We start from the raw sequence: 27,575 nt of genomic DNA on the forward strand, positions 1-27,575 counted from the left end.
GGCAGCCTGGTTTTGGATAGCTTGTAAGCGGCGAGATTCATAGGCAGGAATGCCAGCGAACAAGCTATTGCCATAATCAAGGCGGGAGGTAATAAGGGCAGAAATAATGATTTTAAGAGAGTCAAAAGAGAAGAAACGAGAGATTTTCCGGATCATCCGGAGGGAAAGAAAACAGGAGGACACCACGGCACTGACCTGGCCATGCATGGACAGGTCCTGTCTGACCTTGATGCCCAAAGTTTTAACGGATGGAACGGGGGTGGGAGGGGGACCAAGAATGGAAGGCCAGAAAGCAGGGGACCAGGGGCTGGATGAGCCGCCAATCAGGACAAGCTCAGTCTTATCTGGATTGAGCCTGAGGTGGTTGGCGCTCATCCACCCAGAGATAAAGACCATGGTGGAGTGAAAAAAGGATTGCGAGTGAGAAGAAGAAGAAAGATCAAAGACGAGCTGGAGGTCGTCAGCGTAGTTATACACAGAGACCCCCAGCTCAAGAAGAGAAGAAATAAGGGGGTGGATGTAGAGATTGAAAAGAAGGGGAGAAAGGGAGGAACCTTGTGGGACACCACAGGGCACCGGGAGGGGGGAAGCAGAAAAGCCAGGAAGGTGAACGGCTTGAGAGCGACCTGTCAAAAAGGAAGTGATCCAGGAGAGAACAGAGCCTCGTATGCCCGCTGCGCTGACACGGTCCAAAAGAATGTTATGGTCGACCGTGTCAAACGCAGCGGACAAGTCGAGGAGGATCAAAGCTTGGGGAGAGTTGACGTCGGCCTTGGCTTTAAGCTCGTCAAGGACGGCTAGCACCACGGTTTCGGTCGAATGACCCGAACGAAAACCAGCTTGGTGAGAGGCCAGGAGCTGGTTCTGTTCAACATAAGCAGAGAGACAGGAAGTAACGTAAGATTCAAGAATTTTAGAAAGATAGGGGAGAAGAGAGATAGGTCTAAAGTTAGAAAGAACAGAAGAATCAAGACCAGGTTTTTTAAGAATAGGAGAAACAATAGCAGATTTAAATGAAGAAGGGACCAATCCAGTGGAAAGAGAGGCATTAAGAAGGGAGAGAGGGGTATCAGAACAGGAAGAAAAAAGGATTTTGAGAATGCGAGCAGGGGCACAGTCAGTGGGGGAGCCAGACTTAATTTTAGAGAGCAGAGCTAGAAAAGAGTCCAAAGAAAGGGGGAGAAAAGAAGAAAAGGAGCATTTGAGCGCAGAGGGAACAGAGTGAGGAGGAGTAAAAGGAGTGATCAAGATGTTAGATTTAATTTTAACAATCTTCTCAATAAAGAAGTTGTTAAGAGAGGAGCAGAGGGCCTGGGAGGGAGTGAAGTGAGGGCAAGCACGATCAGAGGTGGCCAAGTTGTTGACCACAGAGAAAATTTCTTTAGGTTTGTTGGCCGAAAGCGCCACTTGTTCGGAGAAATACTTGATCTTGGTGGCCAAGATGGCCTTCTTGTACTCCTTAAGGAGAAATTTGTATTTGGCCTTGTGGTCAGGGCAGTAACTACGGCGCCAAAGGCGCTCAGAGCGTCTAAGCTCCAATTTGAGAGTCTTGAGCTCCGGGCTAAACCAGCGGTGAGCCTCGTGAGGGCGAATGGACTTGATTAACTTAAGGGGGGCTACTAAATCACATGCGGAAGAGAGCCAATTACCGACTGCGGTAGCCTGTGAATCAAGAGAAATGCCAGTGAGATCTGGGGGGGAAGAAGCAAGGGAGTGAGAGAGGGAAGCCAAGTCAGCACGATTCCAACTACGAGAAAAGACATTCTTGGGACGAAAGGGCTTGTGGGGGGATCCAATAGTAATAGAAAAAGAAATGAGAGAGTGATCAGACCATGTACATGGGAGGATGCTGGGGGGGGGAACTATGTCCTGGGAAGACCAGACTTGGTCCAGGATATGTCCAAGATTGTGGGTAGGGACCAAAACATGGGATTTAAGGTTGAGACAGAGGAGAGTGGCCGTGAAGTCCTTAGATGCTGGGTCCTCCCTGGGGTCGCCAGGCCAGTAGTTAAAGTCCCCAAGCAGGAGAACAGAGGAGTTATTAACCACCAGCGTGGCGAGGAGTTCCTGCAGGGAGGCCACAAACGGGCATGTTCAGGGGAGGGCGATAGACAAGAACAATAGTAAGAGGTGCAGACAGATTGGAAGAGCGAGCGACCAGGAAGTCCACTCCGGCGATAGGTGCTTGAGGAAGAAGCTGGAATTGAATAGCAGATCGGACAATCATGGCAACACCCCCCCCAATCTTGTCCGTGGGGCGGTCAGCCCGAAGGACATAATAAGAATGGGGAAGGATGGCAATAATGTCGGGGAGGGAAGCCTCCGAAAACCAAGTTTCCGTTAGAAACAGAAAATCTGGGGAGTCTGTAGTTAGAAGATTAAACAGGTCAAGTTGGTGTTTGCCTGCCGAGCGAGTATTGAGGAGATAGGCAGAAGCAGTGTGAGGGGGTGATGAGGGTCCAATGGGGGGGGAGTCAATGTCCGGCGTAGACAAAGAAATAATTGGATATGAAAACACAGCACGGTCTGCATGGGGGACATAAATATCTAATGCAGCTAAGTGCTGCATAATGGTATGGGAAAGGGGCACCTCAGTGGAGCAGCCTTGGTAATATGCCCCCTGGTTCCCAAAACTGAGTGCTAGTTCCCACTACCTGCAAATACCGGAATAAATTCAACACTGTTAGACCAAGCCGTGCATACGAAAATTCTACCACTAATTCTGATTTATTTGTTGATATTAGCGAGTTTGAAATGGCTTATTTCTGTTCTATAAGAATAATCACGAATAAAACAATGTGAAACCCAGTCTCGAGATGAAAAGGCTGAAGTGGGGGGAAAAAGCAACCAGTTGTCACAACTCCCCCATAAAAAAAAAACAACTTCAAAGCCATAACATGTAATGGTTTCACAGAAGTTAAAAACATTTTGGGCTTATTGTTAAAAATGTGTCACAATATTTATAATTTTCGGAAACACATAGCCATATTTGTTGAAATTGCTGACAATCCAATGTTTTAAAAAAGTTATACGTTTGGAAATAATATATCTTTGAAAACTTTTAAAAACCATAATGTGTTATTAAACAGCTATTAAAGTTAATATTGGATTATTTTTTTTGAAGAACCTGTGTTATCTATACAATTTCAGCAGTTTTGCTTCGTATTTATTGATAGAAAAATGCACTCTCTCCAGAAGATTAACATTATGCAATGGTAGGAGAGAAATTTGAACATATGGACATACATGACAATGTTTACTTTATGAGATACCAGCAGCCCGTCCCGACCTTGTCCGGGAGCTTTCAGGCTTCCCCCTACCCCCACCTGCCCCGACATTGAAGGTGTTAGTCCCCGTCCCCCGCCTTCCCCGACCCCCGCCTGCCCCGACATTGCCTTTTGTAACTCCCCTTCCCCCGCCTGGCCCGACACCCGACTGCTTACCTCAGCCACCGCTCCTGAGTTGACAGCTCATCGCCGCTCTGCTCCTCAACGCTTGTCCACCGCCGCTCCTCCCCCGCGCCATGTGCGCCTCTCCGCTGGTCGCACCGCCGCTGGCCTGTCCGCTGCTCCTCACGTAACCGCTCCTCCCCCGCGCCATGTCCGCCGCTCCTCTGACGCCGCTCTGACGCCGCTCCTCGACGTGAGCACGCACGTCGCGGCCGGCGCTACTTTGGGGGCACTACTATTTTTTTAATATAAATTTTTTAAATAAGGTTTATTTTTAAACTTTATATAGCCTATAACTATCTACACACCCTGACGATTTCTACGGTGTATCGGGTGTGTAGATTGGCGCAGTGGTTCCGGAGTTTACCCACCTCAAAGCCTGAAAGTTTCTCCTTTATTATAGTAGTATAGATGATCGAGGTCTTCATTGTTGACTATGAAACTGTATTTGTATTTTATCTCTCTTAAACGCATGTACTCTAAAGCTTCTTGGCACTGAGGGAAAAGGGTTCAGTACATCAACATAGGAAGTCTTTAAAGTGGCAACATTTTGGCATGATTCAGAAGTTGGCACATGGTACTCCATTCATCAGACTGGTCGAGGACATTACGTTCCCCACGGTGATGGACTACTGTCTGCCAAATTTAGAGATGACTGCAGGTCCATCGTCATCTCTGTGTCTACATCCATCAACTGAGACAACAGGGCTTTGTTAGCAGAAAGCTTATGGGCCATCCATCTCTAAATGAGGCAAGTAACCCGAGATTATGGTGGACAGGGTAGTCCGTCATGTTTGCAACAGGGTGGCCTTTCTGCCCAAGTCTTAATCAGGAAATAGATTTTGAAAAGTTTCGAAAAGGCACCAGGACTGAGAAAGACTGACGGTGGCTCAGGAGCTTGTTCTATTCTGTGTCCGCAGCCACTAAGCTCTATGGCCAAATGTTTTGTTCTGAGTTTTTTGGGATATTGAGCATAAAGGAATGACAAGATTAAAGGGGCATAGCCGGATTATATATGTTGCATTTAGAGGAAACAAACTGAGGGCTATGCCATGGATTACAAAATGTTATATATACCAGGAGTACAAATAAAATTAAGATTTGCCTACAGTTCCGGTGGTTCGCAACCCTTTGTTGCTGAAGCAGTGTTTGTGACTGACGCTGTGAGCGAGCAAAGGACCCAGATGATTTTTCATATATATATATATATATATATATATATATATATATATATATATATATATATATATATATATATATATATATATATACATACATACATACATACACATATATATATATATATATATATATATATATATATATATATATATATATATATATATATATATATATATATATATTACCTACTGGCGGTCGCCAGTAGGTATATATAGTTAGGATTTTTTTCCTATGGGATTTTTGAAAATTCTATGTCGAATAACTTTGGCGTTTGAGGACGGAATTGGCTGAAATTTTCAGGAAAATGGAACATTTTGTTTCTGAGCAGCCCCTGAAAATTTGGGGGGGGGTTTCGTCAAGGGGGGGCCGAGAAAAAAGGGGGGTCCCAAAACGCGTTTTTCCCATGCAATTTTCCATAGGGCGGTTGGACTCACTTTTAGCTCGAATGGCTGAATGGATTTCCACGAAACTTGGTAAAATTGTAGATATTGTTTGCCCGATGTGCCTTTGCTAGGTCTCAATATATGTGCTCCAGTGGATTTTGATAAATTAACGTTCAAAAAAATATATATATCTGTAACAGCGCTCCGGTTAGCGCCCCGGTTCGCGTACCTGACGCGTAACGGAACTTCGCGAAGCGAAGCTGATTGGCTCTCTGGTGTCTGTCAACATTCTAAACAGTCCGGAGCGGCCGCCATCTTGTCTCTCGGTAGGATCGAGAGACAAGAGGTGAAGAAAAACGAAGGGGGAAATTAATGAAAGGGGCAAGGTAGACCCCTCCTGACCCCCTAGGATTGATGAGGGGGCTATTAAAGGGTCCCGCGGGGCAAAAAATAAAAAATAAAAAAATTCAGTTTTTTCGCGGTAGAGGCGCTACCCGGTACGCGAACCGGGTAGCTAACCGGTAGCGTACCAGGAGTCCGCCATGTTGTGTTTCGGTGAAATTTAATCACAAGATGTGGGAAATGGGTATAAGGGGGCACGGGAGACGTATCCTGACCCCCTAGGTTTTCTGAGGGTGGCTGAGGAGGCCCATATATGCGGGAAAAAACCCACATTTTTTTTCAAATTTTCGCGCGGTTAGCGTCCGGTGCGCGAACCGGGTAGCGCTCCGGAAAGCGTAAATCGTAAAAATTAGTAAACAAAAGTTACATTTAAAATTTGTTTAGAGTGATCATAGTTAGGGTAGCTCTGAGAAGAGCTTTTGGGTATGTGGTAGATTTAGGTACTTATAAGTAGGTACTAATACATAGTCTTAAATTCAGGATGAAAACTCTGTTCCCCTCATCTGAGAAGTGAACTCCATCTCCTCTGTAGATATCTTGCATGTAGTAACGCAAGTTATTGTTGTAGATGGAGCCCATTCCATGGTCTCTCATGTAAGCTGAAACAGACTTATTTACATGCTTCCTCGATTTCTCAATTTGTGAACAAAATTGATTGGACCACCTCCATTTCTGTCTTTGGCATATATTTGAATATACCAAGGCAGTTTGAGGAAAAAGTGCCATCAATTGCTCAAAGGTGTCCTTTAAAAGCATTTCCAGACCTACCCCAGTCAAAGTGCCCAAGTAATTTCCTCCACAGTGCACAATTAACAGGTCAGGTTTTGGCAAATGCAAAAAGGTTTTCACCAATGGTATCAATTGGTGACATCTTAATCCTCTGTGGCCAATCCAGTTGATTTCCACATTTTGTAAATTGAGGTTGTGTAAATTTCTGTTATCAGCATACCTTTGAGCCCAGTGAATGTAACTATGTCCAACAATCCAGACAGAAAACATGGTGAGAGGAGGTTCTGCTGCAGTCAGATGAAGTGTGGGAATGAAATGGCAGTTGAAACAGTAGGAGTTTGTAATGAAAAAAACTGAGGAGTTTCTGTGCTAATGATTCAGTAGCAGTGATTGGTGGATTTTGATTGCTGAAAACAGAAAGTTAGGGTGCATGGATGAGTTCTTTGAAAGATGTAATTTGAATGGTCAAGAAAAAATCATTTTATGAAAGATTGCACTGGATACGCAGGTGTACTGAGAGTTCAGAGTTCAATTGAAACATTGTTGTGTGAACTTGTAAACATGAGAGGTGTTTCAGGAGGTGGTTGCTATGGAAAAAAGGCAGAAAGGGCAGAGGGGGGAAGGGTGTTGATTTGAAAAAAGTGAGGGAAGAGTTTTGATTGGGTGACATGAGAGATATGTGTGATGAATTACAGCATTTCTGTGCCTTTGTTGTTTGCAGCCTCTGGAGTGCATACCCTTTGCTCTGCTAAAGAAAAATTGGTGTGTGTCTGAGACTGTTTTGTAACTCAAAAAGTATTTGCTAAGGTGAGAAAAGATTCATTTAATTTAGATAGAGAATAGTATGCTTTAGGGAGAAAATTATGAAGAAAGTTGTGTATTTAAAATGTTGCTTTGTGTCAAGTGTTTTAAAAATAGATTTTGTTTCTTTGAGTTACATAGCCATGTTAAAAGTGACGCAAAAATGGTGCAAGGGCCTTAAAAATACGCTTTCATGTGTGTTAGGGCATTTTAAGTCACTTCCCCATGAATCTGGGTGATTAATTTGTTTACTTGATGTGTTTAAAAAGGTTTCTTGAAGTCAATTAGGTTTCTTGATATGTACTGCTAGAGTTTCATAGGCTGCTTGGGGCATATTTACAAGGCCTTTGAGTCACTTTGACGTTATTTTCCCCATTTTAATTTAAGTCATTTCCCCGTGGTGCAAGGTCCTTGTAAATAAAATTATGAAGAAAGTTGTGTATTTAAAATGTTGCTTTGTGTCAAGTGTTTTACAAATAGATTTTGTTTATTTGAGTTACATAGCCATGTTAAAAGTGACGCAAAAATGGTGCAAGGGCTTTAAAAATACGCTTTCATGTGTGTTAGGGCATTTTAAGTCACTTCCCCATGAATCTGGGTGATTAATTTGTTTACTTGATGTGTTTAAAAACGTTTCTTGAAGTCAATTAGGTTTCTTGATATGTACTGCTAGAGTTTCATAGGCTGCTTGGGGCATATTTACAAGGTCTTTGAGTCACTTTGACGTTATTTTCCCCATTTTAATTTAAGTCATTTCCTCGTGGTGCAAGGTCCTTGTAAATACGCCCCCATGTGTGCTTGGCAAATTTAAGTACTGACAGGGTGTGCTTGTACATAGGAGCTGTGTTGTGTTTTCAAATTATGACCAGAAAATCGTTTTTTTTAAAAAAAGAAATGCTTTTTACATTTATAAGAAGGTCAATATGGTGTATGCTTCTTAAAATAAATATTTCAATTTCCACCATGAATATGGGAGAATAATTTTATTGTTTGCCGGTTTAAAAACACGTTTCTTGAAGTCATTAAGGTTTCACAATATGTTCTGCAAGGGTTTCATAGTCAACATGGGGGCAAATTTACAAAGCTTATGAGCCACATTCACGTCATTTTCCCCATGTTAAAAGTGACTTTAAAGGTGGTGCAAGGTCCTTGTAAATAAGCCCTCATGAGTGCTTGGTAAATTTAAGCCATTTCTCTGTGGTGCAAGGCTCTTGTAAATACGCCCCCATGTGTGCTTGGCAAATTTAAATACTGACAGGGTGTACTTGTACATAGGAGTTGTGCTGTGTTTTGAAATTATGACATGAAAATGGTTCATAAAGAAAAGGAATGCTTTTTACATTTATGTCAATGACAAAAAGGTGTCTGCTTCTTTAAATAAATATATCACTTCTCACCATCAATCTGGGAGAATATTTTAATTGTTTGTTGGTTAAAAAATCGTTACTTTAAGACATTTAGGATTCACAATATGTACTGCTAGAGTTTCATAGTCACTATGATGATAATGATATACATTTAGAACTGTGTAGGAGGCATGGAGAAACTGAGGCTTCGGTAAGTGTCAAGGGAGGTGAGTAATGTACATTGCTCTGTTGCATACAGTCCTCACCTTCTGCGTACTCTTGGATATGCTAGACTACATCTGCACAATGAGATACCTAAGCTGAGGAAAGACAGGTGATGTGATTGTGAAATGAGCAACATTTTTTGCACGTTTTTCAATTATATCACCTGTGTTTCCTAACATTACGAATCACATTTTGCAGATGAGGTTTAGGCCTGTCCAGGGAGACAGAGGAGGTCTGGCCTTTGTTCAAGAGTGTAGTGGACATGACTTACTTCGTTGGTAGGCCTGCACATGTATTATCTCCTCTGTACTCTTCAACAAGCCTAAATTTCATCTGCAACCCTGAGTAGGCCTCACCTGAAACAAACCTCTGGATAGGCCACACCTTATCGGCATCCTGAATCAATCATTTAAAATGTTAGGGGCAGATTTATGATGGCCGTGCGCCTCTTTTGCGATGCCGTTGCGTCACTTTTGTGACGCAGCAGCGGTGCAAAAGATGCACCATTTTGCAAGATAGGCCTCACTTCATCTACAACAAGATACCGTCAGTTTAAACTGTATACATTTAGGACTGTGTAGGGGGCATGGAGACGCTGAATCTTCTGTAGGTGTCAAAGTTGTTGCATACAGTCCTCACCTTCTGCGTACTCTTTGATATGCTAGACTACATCTGCACAATGAGATACCTAAGCAAAGGAAACACAAGTGATGTGATTGTGAAATGAGCAAAAAAAATTGCAAGTTTTTCAGATACATCACCTGTGTTTCCTAACATTACGAATCACATTGTGCAGATGAGGTTTAGGCCTGTCCAGGGAGACAGAGGACGTCTGGCCTTTGTTCAAGAGAGCAGTGGACATGACTCACTTAATTGGTAGGCCTGCACATGTACCATCTCCTCCGTACTCTTCAACAAGCCTAAATTTCGTCTGTAACCCTGAGTAGGCCTCACCTCAAACAAACCTCTGGATAGGCCACACCTTATCGGCATCCTGAATCATTCATTTAAAATGTTAGGGGCAGATTTATGATGGCCGTGCACCTCTTTTGCGCTGCTGTTGCGTCACTTTTGTGACGCAGCAGCGGTGCAAAAGATGCACCATTTTGCAAGATAGGCCTCACTTCATCTGCAACAAGATACCGTCAGTTTAAACTGTATACATTTAGGACTGTGTAGGGGGCATGGAGACGCTGAATCTTCTGTAGGTGTCAAAGTTGTTGCATACAGTCCTCACCTTCTGCGTACTCTTTGATATGCTAGACTACATCTGCACAATGAGATACCTAAGCTGAGGAAAGACAGGTGATGTGATTGTGAAATGAGCAACATTTTTTGCAAGTTTTTCAATTACATCACCTGTGTTTCCTAACATTACGAATCACATTGTGCAGATGAGGTTTAGGCCTGTCCAGGGAGACAGAGGACATCTGGCCTTTGTTCAAGAGTGCAGTGGACATGACTCACTTAATTGGTAGGCCTGCACATGTACTATCTCCTCCGTACTCTTCAACAAGCCTAAATTTCATCTGTAACCCTGAGTAGGCCTCACCTCAAACAAACCTCTGGATAGGCCACACCTTATCGGCATCCTGAATCATTCATTTAAAATGTTAGGGGCAGATTTATGATGGCCGTGCACCTCTTTTGCGCTGCTGTTGCGTCACTTTTGTGACGCAGCAGCGGTGCAAAAGATGCACCATGTTGCAAGATAGGCCTCACTTCATCTGCAACAAGATACCGTCAGTTTAAACTGTATACATTTAGGACCGTGTAGGGGGCATGGAGAAGCTGAGGCTTCTGTAAGTGTCAAAGTTGTTGCATACAGTGCTCACCTTCTGCGTACTCTTTCATATGCTAGACTACATCTGCACAATGAGATACCTAAGCAAAGGAAACACAGGTGATGTGATTGTGAAATGAGCAAAAAAAATTGCACGTTTTTCAATTACATCACCTGTGTTTCCTAACATTACGAATCACATTGTGCAGATGAGGTTTAGGCCTGTCCAGGGAGACAGAGGAGGTCTGGCCTTTGTTCAAGAGTGCAGTAGACATGACTCACTTCATTGGTAGGCCTGCATATGTATTACATCCTCTGTACTCTTCAACAAGCTTAAATTTCATCTGTAACCCTGAGTAGGCCTCACCTCAAACAAACCTCTGGATAGGCCACACCTTATCGGCATCCTGAACCAATCATTTAAAATGTTAGGGGCAGATTTATGATGGCCGTGCGCCTCTTTTGTGCCGCTGTGCGGCACTTTTGTGACGCAGCGGCAGCGCAAAAGATGCGCTATGTTGCGACATATTTACAACTTGATGCATCTAGGCAGATGTGTCACGCTGTAAAGTCCTGCGCCACATGAAACCTGCGTCAGGTTTCATGTGGGCGTTTTGTTGCAGGGTGGGCATTCACTTGCATGAAAGCCCTGTAAAACTAACACAGTGAAATTTACAAGATTTCACTGAGTCAGCTTTATGGCATTGCTGAATCAAATCCTTACGCCTGTTTGAAACAGGCATAAGGAGTGACGCACCATGCAATGTGTGGCTTGCCCCTGTGCATTGCAGTAGTCATGTCGCGCTTACGACGTGATTCCTGCAATGCGCCGCTTTTGCGGCACAGATGCGTGACGCATCTGTGCTGTTTTTGCTCCATGGTGCTCCGCATTGTAAATGCGGCACATCATGGGTGGCAGAGCAGAGGCGCACGTTAACTGGTGCATCCCTGGGGATGCGCCAGTTAACATAAATCTGCCACTTTACATATAAGTATGAGCAGGGGACACAGAGTCGGTGAGGCTTATCCAAGATTAAGAAGAGATGAGTCCTGCTCACTGAAAACTTGGACATAGGCCTCACCTCCTCAGCATCGCTGGACATGGCTAAATAATATCTGCAAAATGTTACTCTTGTTAAACAATTTTACTTTTATAGTCTCTGAGATTTGTCTCTTACTCTGCAACAACTCATTGTTGTTCTCTTTCTTTAAAGATAACGACAACATCAACCATGAGTGATAATGAGCAATCTGTTCATCTCGATCCTATCATTGAACTTGTCATTGAAACGTCAGTGGAAGTAGATCCCTTGGATGATTTATATCCTGTGGATGATGAAGAATATGATGAGGATGCTGATTTGTCAGAATTGTATGACATAGGGTGGGCAGCTGACCTGCTCGAGCCTATTAACCTATAAAGACTTTTAAAAATAAGTTTAAGTTACTGGAAATGAAAAGTAACCATGTTAACCGTTTCATTTAAAATTAAATACAACTTCAAAAACAGCTTGTGTGAAGTGTCTTTAATAAAATAGTGAAATATGCTAATAAAATTAGTTCAGATTCACATATAAAAGAGCACAGGTCAAATGTGGAAGCATTCCATTTCTTTGCTACTATTTGTGAGTTTTAAATTTGTCAATGTACTAAAAATTATTGTATGTAGAATTGACAACTAGTGTGTTAATTTTTTGACGACTGTTATTGATTTACTGTTTGGTAATAGTGGTTAATAACATTTTTTATTATATTTTACCACAGATTCAACTGCAGATCATTTCAAAATTAAAGTATGCCTTCGAGGCAAAGAAGGAGGAAGGCTACAAAACGTCAAACACAGCAGCTTACTACATGCTTGCAGCAGTCCTCTACAATAAAAACTCGTCAAGTCACCAAGAAAGCTCCGGTTAAGACAACGAAATCTTTCCTAAGAAATATTTCCAGAAAAAAAAGTATCACTACAGAACATGTTTTAGTCCAGAAGAAGAGAGACAATTTAAACGGAAAGGAAAGGCCACTCAAAAATGTTACTGCTAGAGCAGGAGAAAACTCTGTGCATGGTAGTAGAAGGAAAAATCAGTTTAGGGACATTCATAGACGAATGTTCCGCAACAGGATAATTGGCAATTTGTTAAAAAATATTAAGAAAGGTCAACAGAAAGTGGCTTTTTATAAGAGAAAGAAACACGTTGAGAAAATTATTGATCAGGCATTCGAAATTAAGCGAAAGTTATTTATTTTGATAATCAATAGAATTAGGAAACTAAACAAGGCAATTTATGATTTCAAAACAAATAGTAGATGGAAGAGAACAGTTAATCGTAGTAATTTTTGTGAAGTTTTTTCAGGAGAATGGATGCATAGTTCAAGGTGTGAGGCATTTTTTAATGAGGAGAATTATTTCCAGGATAATGATTTGGTGCATGCAGTTGACACCAGTGGTCGAGCATATGAGGTGAAAGATGGTTGTCCGGTTGAAAAAGAAAAACTTGTGTCAACAGAGGCAGAAGAGGTGTTAGGTAATGAGGTTTTAGGAAGACGTCCTAAGGGACCAGTGTACACCTGGAAGTGTAGTAGTATTTGCAGTGTGCGACAGGATTCCATTAATTTGCTTTGTGATTTTGTACGGACATTTAATAAGAAAAGTTTAAAACAGAAAATGAAGTTGTTGCAAGAATTAGATCCTTGCAGAGTGAGAGAAGTGACAGGTTTGCATGGTCATTCATTGGCTTGTCTTTCCAGGAGAGTATGCCAGAGTGTTTTTCATCATTTCAGGATGCTAGCAGTGCATCATAATAAAGTGAGGAAATTAGTTAGAATGTTGTATTATGCTAAGAATCCAGCAATTATGCTTATACAATTATGCACTGCTCTTTTGCATGGTTCAGAAGTAGATGTGAAGAATATTTGTGCAGAAATTGAGTTTTGTTACTTTGCTAGTAAAGAGAACAATGTTGAAATTGACTCAGAAGAAGAAGGTAATGTGGAAGAGAGTGTACAGATTTCCAGTACAGATAATTTTCAGAAGGAAATTGCCACGTTTCAGATGAAATCAAGTGAGAGGCCTAATTTCACTTGTGTGTGTTGTCGACGCACTTATTATAAGAATCAGACTAAGTTAGTGGATTTATATGCAAAAAGTGAAAGGGAAAATAATAGTGAATTGAAGGATTTCGCAACATACTTGATGGTAGAAAATTGTTTTGATTTGGGATCGGATCAACGTGTGTGTACTTATTGTTGTAACAAATTAAATCTAAACCGGATGCCTGCTAGAGCGGTTCATAATAATCTGGAATTGGTTGACATTCCTTCTGAATTGAAGGATTTAAATACTTATGAATCTATTTTGATTCAAAGTGTCCATCCCTTTCAGGCTATTGTACGAATGGAGCCAAAGACAGGGAAATTGCCTCCATCAGATTTACAGAGAGGATTAAAGGGAAGAGTTGTTTATTTGCCTCTAGATTTGAAGAAAAGCATTAATACAATTGGAGTAGAGAAAGTGGAAGAGGAACCTCTGGTTATCTTAGTTAATGGGGTTCCGACAAAGAGTAAGAAAATCTGGCAAGATTTAGTGGATGTTAGGAAAGTCAAAAAGGCAACATTGTATTTGATGAAAAACAATAAGCACTACAAGAATGTATGTGTTGCAGAAGAGGAAGTAAGTGAAGAAGAGGACAGCGATTTGTGTGCTGGACAAATTGAGAAAGTAGAAGCCTCTAAAAATGAAGAAATATATGAACATTATAGTGTTCATCCTTTGCATTCCAAGGAAGTCATGGGGAATGCTATTGAGTTGTTTTAAATGAAACAAGCGAAAGGGAGTCCCATTAGTGTTTGGGAGGAAAGTTTGGAAGCTCGGTGCTTCCCACAGCTATTTCCAACAGGTCAAGGAGGAAGATATGATGAGCGACCTGATCAAATTCCTGCTTCTGAATACCGGACTTCACGATTGTATGCAGAAGATCCTAGGTTTCGTCAATGCATTCCCTATTTGTTTCATCTACTGTTTGAAAGCGATCTGTCTGGACTGTCATATGCAGTGAACCACATCTTGAAAAGTGGTGTACAGATGCAAAATATCTCGGCAAGGGACTTTATGGATAAAGTCAATGTGCAAGACAGTATTTTGGATTCTCACCTGATTAATCTCATGGCATGTCAGCGTGGTACTAATGAGTACTGGTACCGACGTCATGGTGATTTAAAATGTATGCTGAGGAACTTAGGAACTCCCTCATGGTTCCTCACTCTCAGCTGTGCTGAGTATGGCTGGGAAGACTTACTTGAATTTCTACGAGAGGCAAATGGAAACATTGAAAATATCGAATTCAAGACACCCGGAGAACTGTGCTCTTTGGATCCAGTGAATGTATGCAGGTACTTCAATTATAGATTTGAGGCTATGATGTCTTTCATCATGAACAAGAAAAATCCACCTCTTGGAGAGGTGTTGGATTTCTTCTGGAGAAAGGAGTACCAAGCAAGAGGTGCTCCTCATATACATATGCTGCTATGGATCAAAGATGCACCCAAATTTGGAACAGATCCGGATGACTTAGTGATGAGTTTCATAGAACAGTATTCTACATGTGCTGTTCCAAAGACAAAGGAAGACAAAAGCCTAAGAGAACAAGTTTTACGCTTTCAAAGCCATCGTTGTGGAAAGTACTGTCGTCGTAAATTCAGAAACAAGGACAAGTTCTACACAAAATGTCGTTTTGGCTTTCCACGACCGGTGATTTCTAAAGGAAGAGTGAACAGTTTGATGTCTTCGCTGCGACATAATGTGACGAGGAAATCACCCAAAAATACATACAGTTTGAAAAGAAACGAAGAGTCCAAGTACATCAACGACTACAACCCAGTGATTTTGTCCATGTGGAATGCTAACATGGATATACAGTTTGTGGCTGATAACTGTATGGCTGTGGCTCGGTATGTGACATCTTACATCACAAAAAAAGAAAAGACAGAATTGAAGGATATGTGGGAGGACATTTCCCATGAAAAGAGCCTCAGTAAGAAATTGTACAGTTTCAGTCTGAAGATGTTGTCGCATCGAGAAATCGGAGCTTACGAATGTTCTGACCGGTTACCTTCAGCAAGTCTTTATGCCAAATCTAGGAGTATCATTTGGGCGAGTCTTGGTCTTGCTGCAACGCGTAATCGAGTTCTGAAACCTGTACGGGAAATTGAGTATTTGGCAGAAAAGGAGCCAAACAGTACAGATATTTTGAAGACCAACATGTTGGATACATATTATCCAAATAGAAGCAGTCACCTCGAGAATGTTTGTCTGTATGAGGTTCTACAAAATTACATATTCAAGAGGAACATCAAAGAAGATATTGATAAAGGAGTGTATGCTGTAATTGGAAGTGAGGGATGTCTGGTCAAACAAAGAAAATGCCAATTGGTAAATCATCGAAAATTGAGTGGCGAATCTCCTGAAAGAAAAGAGTTATTCTATTTAGCTCTTTTGCAACTTTTCAAGCCTTGGCGTGCAGAAGAGGAACTGCTTGGAGATTTCCTCTGTTATGAAGACTCTTTCAATGCAGCCAAAGAGACCATAGAATGTCCTGTTTTTCCAAAATATCTAGAAATGTTGAATGCGGAAATCGAGCAGGAAGCAACAATTGCAGCCGAGATTGCTAGAGACAGTTCTCAGGACAGTCAGAGTTCTGTTTCATTGAGTCAGGATCCACTAGGAGGACCAGTTATCGAAAATGAAGCTGCCACTGCCATGATTGAAGTGGAAAGAGCCATGGCACATGCTCCGGAGGATGCGGTTAACTTAGAAGATTTGGAAAGACAACTCAACGTTGAGCAGAGGAAAATATATGACGAAGTTACCAACCAAATTGATCATGGATTAAGTCATGAGAAGAAAGAGTGCTCATGTACGTCGTTGAAGCCTGTTCGACTGTACGTGAGCGGAGAAGCGGCAACTGGAAAAAGTTTCCTCATTAAAGCAATTTCATGTTATTTGCAGAAAAGGACCGAGTCATCGCTGTCTTGTGTTGTCACCGCTCCAACTAGACTGGCAGCACATAACATTAAAGGTATTACTTTGCATCGTCTACTGATGCTGCCAGTGGAGCATGATAACAAATTACAATACCACAAGTTATCTGGAGATGCTTGTTGTGAAGTTTCACGAGTCTTGAGGAAAATGAAACTTCTTATCATTGACGAAGTAAGCATGGTTTCCAATGTCATGCTTGCCTTTGTGCATTTGAGAATGCAGGAAGTTCTTAAAACAGAGTATGATGTGTTATTTGGTGGCAAACACATCATTGTTTTTGGTGATCTTCTGCAGCTTACACCAGTGAAAGGACAACCAGTGTTTAAACTGCTTACGCATGAAGATACCAGGAAGTGCCTAGGGAGCATTGGCAACGTTAATATATGGTTAAACTTCAATTATGCTGAACTGCGTGAAAATATGCGTCAAGCGAAGGATGAAGATTATAAGAATATTCTACAAGATGTTAGAATCGGAAAAGTGACCGAGCATGGGAAAGAAGCTTTACATGCACGATTACTGTCAAATTTGTATCCAGAAGAAGACGTTCTGCCAGAGAATATTTTTCGGAAAATTACTGAGAAGAAATCTGGAATATGTTCGATGCCAACTCTTGCAGAATGTGCCATCTTCAACAACAAAATGTTGAATTTAGAAAACCAAGAGATTGTGAAACTGGAAGCTATTGACAGAATAGAGCATATGGGAGCAACAATTATTTTGTCTGAGAATTTGAAATCTAAATTGGATTCATTAGAGAAGACTATATCTAAAACTGCTGGTTTTGAAAAGACTCTGAATGTGTGCTTAAATTGCCGTATCATTTTGAGAAGGAATTTATATGTTGAAAGTGGTCTGGTAAATGGATCAATGGGTAATGTTGTTGATTTTGAGAAATACAGAAATAGAGATGGAATTGAATTTTTAAAAATTAAATTTGATGGCATTGAGGAAGTACAGCTAATTGGTCGTTGCTCTGCTAGGTTTTTGCTTGTAAAAGACTTATATGTTCGCCGTAAGCAGTTTCCTGTTTGCTTGTCATATGCGGTGACAATCCATAAATCGCAAGGTTTAAGTGTAGACAGTGCATTGGTGAATATTGGCAGTTCTGTGTTCAAGGAGGGTATGGCATATGTGGCATTGTCACGAGTCAGAACTTTATCGGGTACTTGATTGAGTGTGATGTCACAAACATTTGTGCGGATCTAGATTGTGTTAAGGAATACAATAGGTTAAAAAGAGAGAGTATGCGCCACATTTGCCTCAATATCCTTTGTTTGAGAAACGTGTGGTAGGCCGGAAACGAAGAAATGTGACCAATAGTAGGGAGGTTGTAGCAAAAAGACGAAAAGTTGATGAACCCGAAATTATAAGCAGAAAGAAAATGGATTCTGTTGAAGATGTTGTTGGTTTTGAATTTGAAAATAGTTCTGGTGTCAACTGCTATGCTAATGTAGTGGTTAATGTTGTCTTTTCTCTAGAAACTTTAAAAGAACAGATTGTGATCAATTCGGATCAAGGTTTTTGCTGTTTACTGAACTTTGTGTTAGAGAAATGTAGCACTGATAGAACAAAAATAGAAAGTGTGTCTGAAATTCGAAATCTGTTAGACAAATGTTCAGGTCAAACACAATTCTCTCAAAATATTCAGCAAGATTGTCAGGAGTTTTTAATGTATATGCTTGATGTATTGCAAGATGAAGGTGTAGATGTAGATCATCTGTTTGGTCTTTCTTATCAATGGCAGCATGACTGCGAGAACTGTAGGGTTTCAAGTACTACTAATGTAGACTGAGAAAGATTTATATATTTAACTTTGCCAGACAGTAAATCAGTGTCCTTTAATAAGCTAGTAAAAGCTGCTGATCAAAACATGGAGTGTAGCCAATGTAAGTCTGCAATGCTGTCCACATTATTTATACGAACATATGGCCAGTATGTCCTTTTAATGTTCCAACGATGTAGGCCTGATGGAACAAAATTGACAACTTTAATTAAAAATGTTGTGGCTTTGCAGTTGTCAATATCAGGAAGGACTTTTGTAACTGCAGCAATTATATATCATGACGGTCCTTCAACAACATCGGGACATTACACAGCTTATTTGAAGTGTGGAAACGGCTGGTCATTCTGCAATGATTCTGTTTTAACTTTCAAAAAAAGATTGCCTTTTGACCTTAAAAATTCTTACCTGGTGTTTTTACAACCAAAATTTTAGGGAAGGAATCACGGGATTTGCTCTGAAGAATTTCAAGAGGTTCTAATGGCTCCTACACTATTTGGCCTTGAGGATAAGTGTAGTACAGAGTGAAAAGTTATTTCTGAGTTTTAAGTAGTTCCTGGAAAAAAAGGTTTTCTTACAGAAAGTGGTGGGCACGGATTAGTTAAAGGACAACAGAGTATTTCCCAAAGCAAACGGTGTTCTTACCATAACACTTGACGTCATGGAAAAATAACTGCACTTTGAATGAGTTCAGAAAAACTGTTTCTTTTAATAAGCTAATTCAAGCAGCCAATCAAAACATGGAGTAGAGGTAATGTAAGTCTGCAATGCTGTCCACATTATTTGTACAAACTTTTGGTTATAATGTCATTTTAAAATTCCAACTATATAAACCTGATGAAAGTAAGTTTTCAACTTTAATTACAAATGTGGCTACACAGTCGTTGATTTTAGGAAGAACATTTGTAACTGCAGCTATTATATGACATGATGGTCCTTTGACAACATCCGCTTATTACACAGCTTATTTAAAATGTAAAAAAAAGCTGGTGTTTCGGAAATGATTCCCATTTGACTATGAAACAATGTTGCCTTTTGACTTAAAATATTCTTATTTTGTATTTTCAGAAGAGAGAATTTAGGGTAGGTAACTGGCCTATAATGATTCTAGGAGTTGATATAATTTTATGTACTGTTTTAAATTGCTTTGTGATTAACAGTGATCAAGAGAATTAAATAATTGTAGTAGTCATAGAGGTAGTGTAAGTGTGCCTCATAGTAAGCAGTATCAGTGTCATAGGAAATGTGGAACATGAGTGAGCAAGAAGGGTGAGATATTACTAGTACAGGATTGTGAAAGTGATCTTGAACGTTTTCTTTCTGAAAGTTACGGAAAAAGAAAATGACGGGATTTGCTTAGAAGAATTCCAAGACTTATAAATGGCTCTTACACTATTTGGCCTTGAGGAGAAGTGCGGTAGAGAGCGAGAAGTCATTTATTGTATGTAACATATTTGTCAAAACGATGGAGCTTTTCTTTCAGAAAGTGGCGGGCAGAAAATAATAGCAGCACAACAGAGTATAAGCTGTTCATAGGACATCCTTCGACGTCATGGAAAGTAAGTTACTTTTGAGGAGTTCTGATTTCTGATTGGTTATGTTATATGGGTTTTTTAAACACAATCATTTTGATTGTGTTTTTTTTTCCCCGCTGTTATGTGATGAATACCTTCAACTCACTGTTTTTAGTGAAATTTGATACATTCTGAGAACAGCAAAAATAAACCATTTAACATGCATAATTAATTCTGTACTTTGTATAGTGAATTTTAATTTGTACTCGACTTGTCTCATGCTCACTCATCTTTTACTACCTTCTATCAATCCTCTTTACATACTCACATTGCCTTTTGTTTTATTCTCTTTCAACCTTGCTCTCTAACTCCACTTATCTTTCAACCTTTGGTTCCCTATTCCAACTCTGCTTTTTTCTTTTCTCCCTTGCACCATTTTTCAGCTTTTAGACCTTCTGCTTCGCTTGTCTTTTCCATCTTTCCTCCCTTTGTTTTCTAAATTAAATATTTTTGGGTTCTCCTTTTTTGGTGCAATCAGTTAGTATAACTCACTCCACTCATTTATCTTTCTTTGTTGCCTCACTCAGTCTGTATCTGACACTCTTTCCTTCACTTCCTCTGTCTCCTCTCTCCCTCACTCTCTTTTCCTTATTCACCCTTTCCTTATATAGTTTACCTTACTCACTTTCTTTTAGTAGCTTACACAACTTCAATGTAGTTTTCTCTTCTATCCTTCTTTTCTGTCACTGAAAGTATCTTCCTTTTTTGTCTCTTAGTAATTTACTCTATTACAATTTCTTTTTGTCTCTGACTGTCTATCACCGTTTCTTTCTCTTTTTTTTCTGCATGTTTATCTCTAACTTTATTTCTTTGTAAAATTGGATGATTTTCAATCTTTTCTCTTGTCTTTTCTAATTTTTAAATACATGTTTTAATATTTTTCAAATTTTTGTTCTTTCTTTCACAGATTGAAAATATAAAAATAACAAGTGACTAAGTTAACGACAATTATAAGGTAAGTGTTTTGTACTCTTTTCGTTACATTTCTATCACATTTAACTTCTATTAGTTCCACTGCTTCATTTCTTTAACCCTCAGTTTCCTGCCTTTGCTACTTCCCTCATTCCTTTTTCTATTACTTACTTACTCTACTCCTTCCATTCCTTTTCTCAGTCCCTCTGTTCTCATAGTTCCTCACTCCTGTTCACTCACTCCGTCTCTATTACTCTCACTGTCTCTGACTCATCACTCTTTCACTACTTGTTCATTATGCTTTCTCCCTGTAGTTCAAGCACACTATGTTATTTACATTTCTTTGCTGTTTCAATCATTCCTTTCTGTCACTTCTTCTTTTCTGCTTTCTGTTTTTTCTCTCTGTTATTCCACATGTTTTAACCTTAGTCACTGTCATACATCTTGTTTTATTCCTATTTACTTTCGCTCACTGTTTTCTTAACACTTTCCCTCAGGGTTGTTCTTTTAGTCCGGTTCTATCCCTACCTCTCATTCCACATCCTTTACTGTTTTTCTTCTTAATTTGAACATTAACTCACATTCTCTAAGAAACTCTTGTTTATTATTCTTCTACTCTCCTTTTTTTCTTTCACTTCCTTATCTATTTTGTTTTTCTCAATTATACCCTCTTACATCTTTTCTTCGGTAAATAGATCTATTAAACAGTATCTCTGTGTTACTCCCTCTAGCTGTCTTTCTTTTAACATTACTCTCTGTTTCCTTCCCTTATACTCACTCTTCCTTTTTTTTAAAAAAAAAATTCTGTTTCGCTTCCGGTTCGCGTACCAGAGCGCGAACCGGGAAGCGAATCAAAAGAAATAGAGGTTGCCAGAGTGCTAAACATTCTAGCAATTTTTTATAAAGGGGAGGTAGTTCTGAAAAGAACTTTTTTTTTATTGTTTTTGTTGTTTTATATATTTTTTATTTTTTTTTCTGAACATTTTTTTACTTTTTTTGTATTTTTTGAACGGTTTTATATTTTTTTTGTTTTTTGGGGGGGGGAACGAAAATCACTCATTGTAAAGGGCTCAAAAGGAGCAACAAAAAAAAAAGTTAATTTATTTTCTGGGGCGTTTTGGACATTTGTGATTTTCAATAGCTGTGTTGATCAAATTTATGCTACGCTCCCTGTAGCAAATTAATTTGCAGCAAAAAATGCACACTTGCTTCACGTCCCCGAACTTCAACTGTATGTTTGGGACCGTCTCCCTCGCCTCTGGTCCCGTCACTGCCTGTTTAGATGATGTACTGGCCACAGGAGGGGGGTTATCCTGCAGGTCACGTACCTGCGCAGCACTATAATTTATAGGGTGCCACCTGTCCATGTGCCGATGCATGGTGTAATTGCCATAGCTGTACTTCTTATCAGTCCCTCTGGAGAGATCTTTTTTACAGATGAGACAGGTAACGTAGCGGGCATTTACTTTTTTTTGGCCCCGGGGAAATGTGAAAAATTGCCAGATGTAATTTTCTTTCACATGGGACCTCCTCGGCTCTTCAGGCAAAAACTGCCTCCTCTCTTGCTCCTCTTCTTCCTCTTCTTCCTCCTCTTGCTGAAGGATAACCTGAGGAGGTGGTCCTCTCTTCCTAGGAGGTGGTGGTGGTGGTGGGGGTGCACCAGCTGCAGCTACTAATGAAGCCATTTCTTATGAATCAAAATAGGTCTTCCTCTCACAAAGTTGAAAGTCAGAGTGATAAAAAAGGTGGGGCCTTTCATCATTTGGGAAAAAAAATAATTCTAAACCAATGAAAAGTGTTATTTTTAGGTCACATGACCTAGCCTTACATCATTAGGAAACCAAAAGTGAAATGAACCAATGAAAAGTTTTATTAACAAGTCACATGACCTGTTACGCTTACGTTACGCGCTCCGCGCCGCGCCCCGGATCGCTTCCGGGGTGCTGCGCTTCGCGCCTCGGTTCACGCTCCGGAGCACTTCCGGGTGGGCTAACGCGGCGCATCATAAGACGCATTACGCGACAACGCGATACGTCGCGCTTACGCGACGCGTCACGATGTTGTTTTCTAACGCGGCAGTTGCGCAAACGGAACGTTTACCGGTTCGCGGACCAAGTCGCGGCACCAAATTGAGCTGACGGGAAGCTACCCGGTTCGCGGACCGGTAGCGCAACAAAAAAAAATAATAAAAAAAAAAAATACATAAAACAATTATATTAAAAACATATAAAATATATTTTTCGATTTAATGAAGAATACATTTTAAACCTTTTGATATTTGCTATTAAAAAACCATTGAAATTCACTGAAAAAAACATAGGTTATAGACCATATATAGTTAGGAATTAGCATTTACAAAACCTTGAAAATTCACTGAAAAAACCATAGGTTATACACCATATATAGTTAGGAATTAGCATTTACAAAACCTTATTTTACTCACACAAAACCATTGAAATTCGCATATATAGTTAGTTGCACTAACTATATATCGCGCACCCGCAATCCACTGCTGATCATGTCACATATTACATCATTCATGACATGCTCAGTGACATCACTGATGACATCACTGATGACATCTCAAATGACATTACTGATTACATCACTGATGACATCTCAAATGACATCACTGATGACATCACTTTGGACATCTCATTTGACAATACTGATCACATCACTGATGACATCATTCATGTGATAATACGATGAACCTCTTCAGGCTCTAATATAACCTTAGATACACTCAGTGTAAACAGACACTCACAGACTGTCACTCATCCATGAAGTTACACACACACCTAGTCAGTCATGCAGACTGTCACTCATCCATGAAGTTACACACACACCTAGTCAGTCATGCAAAGAATCAATCACACCTCCATTTTCTCAACTATACAGTTATACACACCTTACTTATTCAAACATATACTAACACATATTTACTCTCTTATACAATCCTGGATACAAGTTCACAATGATCCATACAGCCACTCACACATTCACTGGCTCTTATGCACAGTTATTTATATATGTCAACTCTCACATGTACTGTTTTTTACATATGTACTTACTTTGACATGTAGCACTGAGATATCCATTCACTCACCAATACACTCATGCATACAGTCAACCGCCCATACAGCTGTTTCCACATGCACTTTTGAACCCATACATCTAGTGAATCAACTGCTCACACATCTATGCACAGAGTCATATACCTCCCAGTCACCCACACACACACTCAGTGTCCCATACAAATACTTGGGCAACCAATCAATAACCCATATAGTTAATCATATAGCTAATGATCAACACATGCAGCAGTTTACAGAACAACAGACATAATGATGCACAAATTAAAACAGTTTAGTCACTAACCCATGCACTCAGTGAGACACATTTAATCACTCACTCATACAGTCAGTCATGCACTTACTAAATCCTTCATCCAGACACTTATACATCCACTCATTTTTCAATATGTAAGACATATTTTAACTTTACAGAAACATACAGTCACTGGATGTAGTCATCAGTGATGTCATCAGTGATGTCATTTGAGATGTCATCAGTGATGTCATCAGTGATGTCATTTGAGATGTCATCAGTGATGTCATCAGTGATGTCACTGACCATGTCATGAATGATGTAATATGTGACATCATCAGCAGTGGATTGCGGGTGCGCGATATATAGTTAGTGCAACTAACTATATATGTGAATTTCAATGGTTTTGTGTGAGTAAAATAAGGTTTTGTAAATGCTAATTCCTAACTATATATGGTCTATAACCTATGGTTTTTTCAGTGAATATATATATATATATATTCACTGAAAAAACCATAGGTGCATAAGTGCATGTGGAAACAGCTGTATGGGCGGTTGACTGTATGCATGAGTGTATTGGTGAGTGAATGGATATCTCAGTGCTACATGTCAAAGTAAGTACATATGTAAAAAACAGTACATGTGAGAGTTGACATATATAAATAACTGTGCATAAGAGCCAGTGAATGTGTGAGTGGCTGTATGGATCATTGTGAACTTGTATCCAGGATTGTATAAGAGAGTAAATATATATATATATTCACTGAAAAAACCATAGGTTATAGACCATATATAGTTAGGAATTAGCATTTACAAAACCTTATTTTACTCACACAAAACCATTGAAATTCACATATATAGTTAGTTGCACTAACTATATATCGCGCACCCGCAATCCACTGCTGATGATGTCACATATTACATCATTCATGACATGGTCAGTGACATCACTGATGACATCACTGATGACATCATCTAGTGTCTGTGTGTTTTTGTAAAGTTTAAATACGTTTTACATATTGAAGAATGACTGGATGGATGGAAGACTGAGTGTGTGTGTGGCTGGCTGGGAGGTGTGTGACGCTGTGCATATCAATGTGTACTTGTATCAGTGATTGTATAAGAGAGTAAGTATGTGTTAGTATATGTGTGAAAAGTATGGTGTTCTGTGTTTAACTATAGATGAGGAAATCGAAGTGTGATTGATTCTTCACAGGACTGACTAGGTGTATGAGTGCATATGATAGTGTTCTAATAATAACTGACTGTATGTATGAGTAATTGTATGGGTGAATGAGTGAATATGTGTGTAGACGTACGAATCAGTGAGTGCGTATGTAGTAACTGGTATTGGTGTGTCATGATGTCATCAGTGATGTCATTTGAGATGTCATCAGTAATGTCATTTCAGATGTCATTAGTGATGTCATCAGTGATGTCACTGAAGTATGGTGTTCTGTGTTTAACTGTATAGATGAAGAAATGGAAGTGTGATTGATTCTTTACAGGACTGACTTGGTGTGTGAGTAACTCCATGGATGAGTGGCAGTGTGTGACTGTCTGTATAGGTGTATGAGTGCATATGATAGTGTTGTAATAATGAGTGACTGTATGTATGAGTGATTGTATGGGTGAATGAGTGAATGTATGTGTAGACGTAGGAATCAGTGAGTGCGTATGTAGTAACTGGTATTGGTGTGTCATGATGTCATCAGTGATGTCATTTGAGATGTCATCAGTGATGTCATCAGTGATGTCATTTGAGATGTCATCAGTGATGTCATCAGTGATGTCACTGACCATGTCATGAATGATGTAATATGTGACATCATCAGCAGTGGATTGCGGGTGCGCGATATATAGTTAGTGCAACTAACTATATATGGAATTTCAATGGTTTTGTGTGAGTAAAATAAGGTTTTGTAAATGCTAATTCCTAACTATATATGGTCTATAACCTATGGTTTTTTCAGTGAATTTCAATGGTTTTTTAATAGCAAATATCATAAGCTGTCGAATGTCAAGTACGTGGTAAGTGAAAACATTTTCGTGTTTATGCACACTGATCTGCTTTGAATGGTGCCCCCCCCCCTCATTTCTATTAGGAGTACTCTCTCTTTGCAGATAGTGAAAGGTAGTTAACGCAGGCCTTTGCCCCCGTTGTAATCCGTCGTGCCTGCTTCTCTCTCCATTTGATTGATTGTTATCCAAGTATTTACTGTTTTAGAATTAGTTCTCTTTGGTTCATTCTCTATTTACAAACAAACACAGAGTCGCAATACTCTGTTTAGTCTTTGCAGATAACGAAAAATCGTGTAAAAAAAAAGAAAAGGAATCGAGCAAAATCAGTAGGCCACTAATGGGATCTCTTTTTGACCTCGCTAAAATAGAAACATTAGGAACAACCCCTCATGACAAATACAAAACTAGTGAGATGAACTGAACTCCACACAATGATGGCTGCAAAACAGCTCGGCTCCGCCACCCACCCCGCCCAAAATAACGATAAAGAGCGGCTGCCATGATTGGTTGCGGAATGGCCACGACGGAGCTACGAAATGGTGCTGCTCTCATGCTAACCCTAGCTTCAGTCTGAAACATCCAGAAACACTGTAGACTACCAATTCGATCAGTTCCGGTAGCGCCCCAATGTAACCCGGTAGAGAAGAACTAGCCCTCCCCTCTTTGACTGATGGTTCTTGTTGCCTGTCCCTTCTGTTGTCATTTAACAGAACTATTTAGCCTGCTGAAAGGGGTTGTGTTCCGACCGCTGGTTGGTGGAGACATTTTGACTATATTCTGGACCTGCGTTGTCGCGTAATGCGTCATATGACGCGCCGCGTCAGCGCATCCGGAAGCCATCCGGGGCGCGCAGCGCGTAACGTAAGCATAACAAGTCATGTGACTTGTTAATAAAACTTTTCATTGGTTCATTTTACTTTTCTTATTGTAATGATGAAAGGCTTGGTCATATGACCTAAAAATTACGCTTTTTATTACTTCCGAACATTATTTTTTCTTAAATATATGTTATAATGTTCCAGGCTAATGTACTTTCCCGGAAAATTTACAACTGTCCTGCAAGTAAAATATATTCTTTTTTCGAGAAAAAGAGCGTTTCTTCGTCCCATGACGGAGCCGTTGAGCAAAAGAGGGTCGACCTGCTGTCTTAGTCACCGATACGCCTGAATATGAGATTCTTATCGATCACTTTATGTTGCAGGAATAGAAAACACAACAGCCCTTGACCATTTATCTTTACTGCGTTCCTTCGTATTATACCTTTTACCCTTCATGTAATTGGTCTGCTTTATTTCACTTGCCTTTTAATGATTCTAAAACAGTGACTATTATTAAAAACTTTACCAATGTATATACTACTACCATGTTTTCTTTTAAAAACCTTTATTGTGAAAATTTCATTATACAAATACGAGCCTATAACCACGTGGGCCTGCCACGGAGCAAACTGTAATCGTATATGATGAATAGACATTTACACTGTAGAGGAACGTAACGGGCGGGCCATTAGGTTGCAAGAACTAAGGTGTCTAACAGTTACGGAATCGGTGGACGTACATTTTATAATTAAAATACGACAGGGCCAGTTACAATAAAATTATCTAGATATACATTTGCGGG

The 27,575-nt window shown here is 40.0% G+C and overlaps 1 protein-coding gene across 1 annotated transcript in view; it reads left to right on the top strand.

Annotated features, from left to right (window-relative positions):
- The window catches only part of LOC144823009 (gap junction alpha-4 protein-like), a 117,905-nt gene that overhangs the window by 802 nt on the left and 89,528 nt on the right, over positions 1–27,575 (top strand). The gene's annotated exons all lie outside the window — the stretch shown is intronic.

This window comes from Lissotriton helveticus, chromosome 3_1 (genome assembly GCF_964261635.1).
Source record: "Lissotriton helveticus chromosome 3_1, aLisHel1.1, whole genome shotgun sequence".
Classification (NCBI taxonomy): Eukaryota; Metazoa; Chordata; class Amphibia; order Caudata; family Salamandridae; genus Lissotriton; species Lissotriton helveticus.